Source organism: Physella acuta, unplaced genomic scaffold (genome assembly GCF_028476545.2).
Source record: "Physella acuta isolate Inbredline_101_S28 unplaced genomic scaffold, ASM2847654v3 ptg001060l, whole genome shotgun sequence".
In the NCBI taxonomy this organism is placed as follows: domain Eukaryota; kingdom Metazoa; phylum Mollusca; class Gastropoda; family Physidae; genus Physella; species Physella acuta.
The window spans coordinates 52553-60471 of NW_026732577.1; positions in this window are offsets into that span (position 1 = coordinate 52553).

The following is a 7919-nucleotide window of genomic DNA, read 5'->3' on the forward strand; positions in this document are numbered from 1 at the left end:
GGGTGCAAATCGGAAATTGAAAGTTTGTCCCCGGGCGCCTGGAAAGGTCGCTACGCCTCTGGGGGTGACACCATTAAGTGCCGCACCGGGTGACACCAGATCTCGCTTCGCCACTGATTGGAGTTCAACTGCTGTTATCACTTGAGTCCCTCCCCCACCCTCCCCGTACTTTTTGACATTTTACAACGCTTTACGCATATTTTGTGTGCTGTGGATGGTTCGCAAGTTACTCACGCAAAAATATGATTGGTGTCTGGAACAGTCTTCATTTTTATACTTTGTTTGATGCATTCAATAATATTTTCTAACAAAATATATTATTCTTTTATATAAAAAAAAACAACAACAAGAGATGTTGATAACAGTTTCATTACTAAACGGCATCTTTACAAAGGGAAAGTACTTCATTAACGCTTTCAGCAAAATCATCCTTGCCTTGTTATTTCCCCTTATGAAAGCAACAAAATATAGAGGAGCGGTGTATTGCTAAAGTAGTATAGAGTGGGGAGGGCTGGACTATTATGTACGAGCGGTCCGTGGAAGAAATAAAAACGGCGCTCTCTGACATAAATTGCACAGTGTATTTTATTTTTATCTATGTCTGATGAGCCATGCCTACACACTAACGGAACTATTTGCATACACAATATACAATAATAATAATAATAATAATAATAATAATAATAATAGTAATAAAGAAATGAAAGGTTAATTGAATAAACACATTCAAAACAGTCAAGCGCGTAGCGTAGCGAGGGGCGGGGGGGGGGGGGGGGGGGGCTGTGGCGGGGGGTGAGATATGTCCCCGGGCGCCGACCTTAGGGGCGCCGAAATGGGTTGGAAAAATAAATTGAAAGCTTGAGTGGGGGGGGGGGGGGGGTGCAAATCGAAAGTTTGAAGGGGGGTGCAAATCGAAATCTTGAGGGGGTGGGTGCAAATCGAAAGTTTGTCCCCGGGCGCCGGGAAGGGTCGCTACGCCTCTGGTCAAGCGGCCCACTGGGATCTTATCCATGAAGTTCTACTTGGATTTTTCTACGCCCAGTCCACCACGGGGGGGGGGGGGGGGGGGTAGTAGGTAGGTCTGATTTCTTTGACTTTGTGTGACGAGATGTATGTTCAAATACAGCTATATGTATGTTTTCAAATACAACTATATCTACGGTTTCAAATACAGCTATATCTATGTTTTCAATTGCAGCTATATCTATGTTTTCAAATACAACTATATCTACGGTTTCAAATACAGCTATATCTATGTTTTCAATTGCAGCTATATCTATGTTTTCAATGGCAGCTATATCTATGTTTTCAATGGCAGCTATATCTATGTTTTCAAATACAACTATATCTACGGTTTCAAATACAGCTATATCTATGTTTTCAATGGCAGCTATATCTGTTTTCAAATACAACTATATCTACGGTTTCAAATACAGCTATATCTATGTTTTCAATTGCAGCTATATCTATGTTTTCAATGGCAGCTAAGTAGTATATTAGGTCACTTTTGATTATTATTTTTGGCGGAGCAGGATGTGGGGAGGAGCAATGACATATTGTAAAATAATCGGGAGCAGGATGCGCAGAGGGCGCAAAGACATATAGTAAAATACTACGCCAACTGGGGTTGGCGGAGCAGGAGCGTGGGTCACCTTTTGGTGACCTTGTGACGTAATCATTGACCTTGTGACGTAATCAGTGACCTTGTGACGTAATCATTGACCTAGTTACGTAATATTAATGCGTTTTTTAATGAGTTTTAATGAGTTTTTAAATTTTTAATTAATTTTTATTATCGAGTTACGTAATTTAATTACTTTGATTGTATTTTTATTTTGTTTAATTTGTTTGTTTACTTGTTGTTTAATTTAATTACTTTGTTTATATTGTGTAATTTTTATTAACGAGTTACGTAATTTGATTATTTGTTTACTTTTTAATTATTTTTATTTTGTTTATTTTTAATTTTATTTTATTTTATAATTAGTTAAATTATTATTAACTAGTTACGTAATTTGATTTTAATTACTTTTGTTTATTTATTTATTTGATATATTTCTTTTCTTTGATGTTTAATTTGTTGGTTTGTTTATTTGATTGTATGTATGTTTAATAGTAAACGGATAGGGGTGTTGGTGGATGAGAGGGGGAGTAATGATGGGGTTTGAGGGTAGGGGTGCGCTAGCGTGTACTTTGTGAATAACATCCATTAACCAGACATGTAACAGATGTTACGTATTGATCGCAGCTACAGGCCCATCACAGCATGATGTCCCACCTAATTAAATTTTGTTATGCATCATTGATTTTCCCCCGCTTGGTTTGAAAGGTCATGGTAATTAACGACGTACATTAAGTGGCTTCCCGCGAAGTACGTAGGTCATTATGCAACAGCTGTGTAATATCGATCGCATCCACTAACCATCACACCTAATTAAATTGGTCACGCATCGTAAGTGTAGCGACATCGGTAACTATTCGCTTATAGCGAGGTCAGCGAAAACCGTTCGATTTGTCAGCTCCGTGAAGCCCTTAGGTAACAGCTGGTGCTGTAATTAGTCACGGCTCTCGGCTTTTTTCATTAGATTACAGCTGTCCATGAACTATGTTCACATATCGTACGCCCGGTCATTCTTTGATCAAATTAAAAATTTTTGTTTCCACATGTCCTACGAACCGTCCCTTGCTATGTATGAAAGATTAATGGTTGTAACTATTCGCTTATAGCGAGGGTCAACGAAAACAAAATATATTTAAGGGTCGGAATTTTCTTTCAACCACCGTTAAATCAGGTTTTGAGACGAAACGAAGTCTCGGTAGGTTCATGCTTTTTAATGGGCGACAGGGGCGACTTAGTGCGTTGGTACGTAAGGTATGCGGGGGGTAGACATGTTTTTTTTTTACAAGTCTGGAAAAGTAATTAAGTTTTTTATGACCGTTCCGATTTTCTTTTGATCTGACCACCATTTGACCACCCTGAGCCAGATAAATTTAACAAATGTTCAATACATAGTCGCTTATAGTAACATGGGTGAGGGGTGTAAGCAGGCGGGTGACGGTGTGAACAGGTGGGTGAAGGGGGAAATATTAACAAATGTTCAATACATACTCGCTTATAGTAACATGGGTGAGGGGTGTAAGCAGACGGGTGACGGTGTGAACAGGTGGGTGAAGGGTGAAAGGTGGGTGAAGGTGGAGAAGGTGGGTGAAGGGGGGAACACGAGTAGGAGTAAAGGATATATAGTAAAAGACTCTACCACCTGAGTGAGGTGGGTGAGGAGGCGGATTTTAATTTTAATTTTTTATTTTATTTTTTCAGCATCTGTTAACTTTAAGGTTCTATAACTCTATATATTTAAATACATTTTTTTTATTCAAACGAGTTTACTTTTCCTAATGTAAGTACAGGTAAAGAGGGATTTCCTATAGATCTGTAATGAAGTAGGCCTTGTTGACTATGACTGGTTGTCCAGGTGTTGACATGATACACTTTTTTGAGATACACGTACACACACACACACACACACACACATACGCGCGCGCGCGCGAAATTCATACTAGGTCGATAAAGGCGGAGAGAACTTATAGGTATACATTATCATGGTGACAACAAAAGCGATCCTTATTTTATTTATATGAAAGCGTGTTTTCCAAAAAGTGTCACCATGCCGTTGTCATTTTCGCAGAGGGGTTTATTTTAAGTGCACCTCGTGCACGCTTGTTTACATTTTAAAACTCGTGTCGCGTGTCTTCCCTAATAGAGAAACGAGAGGAAAGACAACTGTTCTAAAATTAGAACAGCCTTGTTTACAGCCACGAGTATCGTCCCTTGTGAAAAAATTCGCGTCAGAATCCTTAACTAAACAGTCAATTTCTTTAACAAGTTAAAAAATAATTTAGGAAGACAAGGGTTAACAACATTAGACGCCACCGTTTTTGTTTCCTGTGACGACAAGGCACAATACACTTTTTTATTTTATGTCTCAAGTAGAGGGGTGGGATATTTTTTCTTTGTAAGCGTGTTGTAAACAATGGGTAGAGGAAGCGATTACTAGGTAAGAGGGGAGAGAACGTAACGTACATCGCGATATTTGAAAACATGGCGATGTTTAACCTCAACCAAAAAAGGCAATGAACCTAGAAGGAAGACGAATATATATCTAAGTCTTGCAGCAGATTACCTTCCCATGTTCGCTTTAGTATTACAGTTTTCATCAAACTTCTTTTTTGACTTGAACTTCGTTAATTTTTAAGAAAGTTTACTTATACATAATACACTACGTCTAATGACAAGTTTTTATTTTTACCACTCAATGTATTTTCTTTTTCTATACCTTACATTGTCATCTTAATTTTTGATCACCTTAGTAAAAATTTGCTTAAGATTATAAACTTCAAGTTTTAAAAAACAACAACGTCGTGTCAAATGACACACCGTTTAAAATGTCTACATTTAAAGTTCACCAAAATAATGACGTAAAAACTAAATATCATATGACATTAGCATACATATCATTCAATCTAATCACTCTAAAGTACAAATCAATAATTTTTATTGATTAAGGGGCTGGGTGAGTTATTTTTTATTCGGGTGCCCAGGGAAGGTTTGGAGTTGGCTAGGGGTACCGTTCATACTAGAGTCGGTGACGTTTTCACCGAGGCAGGGTTCGAAGCTAGACCATACATGTTTTGGAATTGTTAGGGGTCGAGTCTATAATAGGGTCGGGGGAGTTTTGTTAACACAGAGGGATGTTTCGAAGTTGATACATCCATGTTTTAGAATTGATAGGTAGAGAGTCCATACTAGGGTCGGTGAAGTTTTCACCAAGGCAGGTTACATAGTTGGGACATGCATGTTTAGGAATTGTTGGCAGTCGCGTTCATACTAGGGTCGGTGAAGTTTTCACCGAGGCAGGTTACAAAGTTGGGACATGCATGTTTAGGAATTGTTGGAAGTCGCGTTCATACTAGGGTCGGGGAGTTTTGCTAACACTGAGGCAGGTTGTAAAGTTGGTACATGCATCCTTGGAATTGTTAGGGGCCGTGTTCATACTAGGGTCGGTGAAGGTTGGTTTTGAACTCGGAACATGTATGTTTTGGAATCGGTAGGGCTAGAGTTCATACTAGTGTCGGTGAAGGTTGGTTTTGAACTCGGAACATGCATGTTTTGGAATCGGTAGGTGTAGAGTCCATACTAGGGTCAGGGGAGTTTTTGTTAACACCGAGGTAGGTTGCAAAGTTGGTACATGCATGTTTAGGAATTGTTGGTAGCCGAGTTCATACTAGTGTCGGTGAAGGTTGGTTTTGAACTCGGAACATGCATGTTTTGAAATCGGTAGGTGTAGAGTCCATACTAGGGTCAGGGGAGTTCGTACATGCATCATTGGAATTGTTAGGGAGAGTTAAACTAAGGTCGGTGAAGTTTTCACCGAGGCAGGTTACAAAGTTGGTACATGGATGTTTAGGAATTGTTGGCAGACGAGTTCATACTAGGGTCGGGGAATTTTTTTAGCACTGAGGCAGGTTGGAAAGTTGGTACATGCATGATTGGGAATTGTTGGTAGCCGAGTTCATACTAGTCTCGGTGAAGGTTGGTTTTGAACTCGGAACATGCATGTTTTGGAATTGTTGGTAGCCGAGTTCATACTAGTGTCGGTGAAGGTTGGTTTTGAACTCGGAACATGCATGTTTTGGACTCGGTAGGTATAGACTCCATACTAGGGTCGGTGAAGTTTTCACCGAGGGTGGTTTCAAAGTTAGTACAGGCATGTTTTGGAAGTGTTAGGGACCGAGTCTATACTATGGTGGGATGGTTTTTGTTTTCACCGAGGCCGGTTTCAAAGTTGTTACAGGAATGTTTTGGAATCGATTGGTGTAGAGTTTAAACTAGCGTCGGGGGGAGTTTGGGTTTCACCGAGGTGTGTTTCAAAGTTGGTACAGGGATGTTTTGGAAGTGTTAGAGGCCGAGTCTATACTAGAGTGGGAAGGATTTTGTTTTCACCGAGGCAGGTTTCAAACGAGGACCATCCCTGTTTCGGAGTTGGTCGGGGTAGAGTTTACACTAGAGTGGGACGGTCTTTTTGTTTTCAACAAGACAGGTTTCAAAATTGGTACATGGATGTTTGGTACAGGACTGTTTTGGAATCGGTGAGGCAAAGTTAAACTAGGGTCAGGGGAGTTTTCAACGAGGCTGGTTTCGAAATTGGGGCATGGATGTTTCGGAGTTGGATGGGAACGTTGTCACTTGTGACAGTAAACGAAGGGGGATAAATGTTTGTCTGTTACTTTGTCTGTCCAAGGGAATAGTGTGGGTAGTGGTATGGTGTGTTTATCAAGCGGGTGTTTAGGGATAGGGCGAGGGCGGCGGACAAAGTTGTCGATGTAGGTAGGGTGCAAGAGATATTCAACGAGGAGTGGCGTCTACAAGTTACATAGCCCAGTCTGTTCGAGTAGTGTCTAGGGGTTGTGATATTAGTTGAGTGTAGATAAATGTAGGATTGTCATACAGCCTTTGTCTCTTAAATGGAATAGAATGGGTAGTGGTACGGTCTGTGTATCTAGCGGTTGGTATTGAGGTTAGTGTGATGACGCAAGGTTGGATGGGATAAGGGAAAGGGGTTGCGGACAAAGGGAAGGGGAAGGGCGAATAGTGATAAAAATAACTCACCCAGCCCCTTAATCAATAAAAATTATTGATTTGTACTTTAGAGTGATTAGATTGAATGATATGTATGCTAATGTCATATGATATTTAGTTTTTACGTCATTATTTTGGTGAACTTTAAATGTAGACATTTTAAACGGTGTGTCATTTGACACGACGTTGTTGTTTTTTAAAACTTGAAGTTTATAATCTTAAGCAAATTTTTACTAAGGTGATCAAAAATTAAGATGACAATGTAAGGTATAGAAAAAGAAAATACATTGAGTGGTAAAAATAAAAACTTGTCATTGGACGTAGTGTATTATGTATAAGTAAACTTTCTTAAAAATTAACGAAGTTCAAGTCAAAAAAGAAGTTTGATGAAAACTGTAATACTAAAGCGAACATGGGAAGGTAATCTGCTGCAAGACTTAGATATATATTCGTCTTCCTTCTATGTTCATTGCCTTTTTTGGTTGAGGTTAAACATCGCCATGTTTTCAAATATCGCGATGTACGTTACGTTCTCTCCCCTCTTACCTAGTAATCGCTTCCTCTACCCATTGTTTACAACACGCTTACAAAGAAAAAATATCCCACCCCTCTACTTGAGACATAAAATAAAAAAGTGTATTGTGCCTTGTCGTCACAGGAAACAAAAACGGTGGCGTCTAATGTTGTTAACCCTTGTCTTCCTAAATTATTTTTTAACTTGTTAAAGAAATTGACTGTTTAGTTAAGGATTCTGACGCGAATTTTTTCACAAGGGACGATACTCGTGGCTGTAAACAAGGCTGTTCTAATTTTAGAACAGTTGTCTTTCCTCTCGTTTCTCTATTAGGGAAGACACGCGACACGAGTTTTAAAATGTAAACAAGCGTGCACGAGGTGCACTTAAAATAAACCCCGCTGCGAAAATGACAACGGCATGGTGACACTTTTTGGAAAACACGCTTTCATATAAATAAAATAAGGATCGCTTTTGTTGTCACCATGATAATGTATACCTATAAGTTCTCTCCGCCTTTATCGACCTAGTATGAATTTCGCGCGCGCGCGCGCGTATGTGTGTGTGTGTGTGTGTGTGTGTGTGTGTACGTGTATCTCAAAAAAGTGTATCATGTCAACACCTGGACAACCAGTCATAGTCAACAAGGCCTACTTCATTACAGATCTATAGGAAATCCCTCTTTACCTGTACTTACATTAGGAAAAGTAAACTCGTTTGAATAAAAAAATGTATTTAAATATATAGAGTTATAGAACCTTAAAGTTA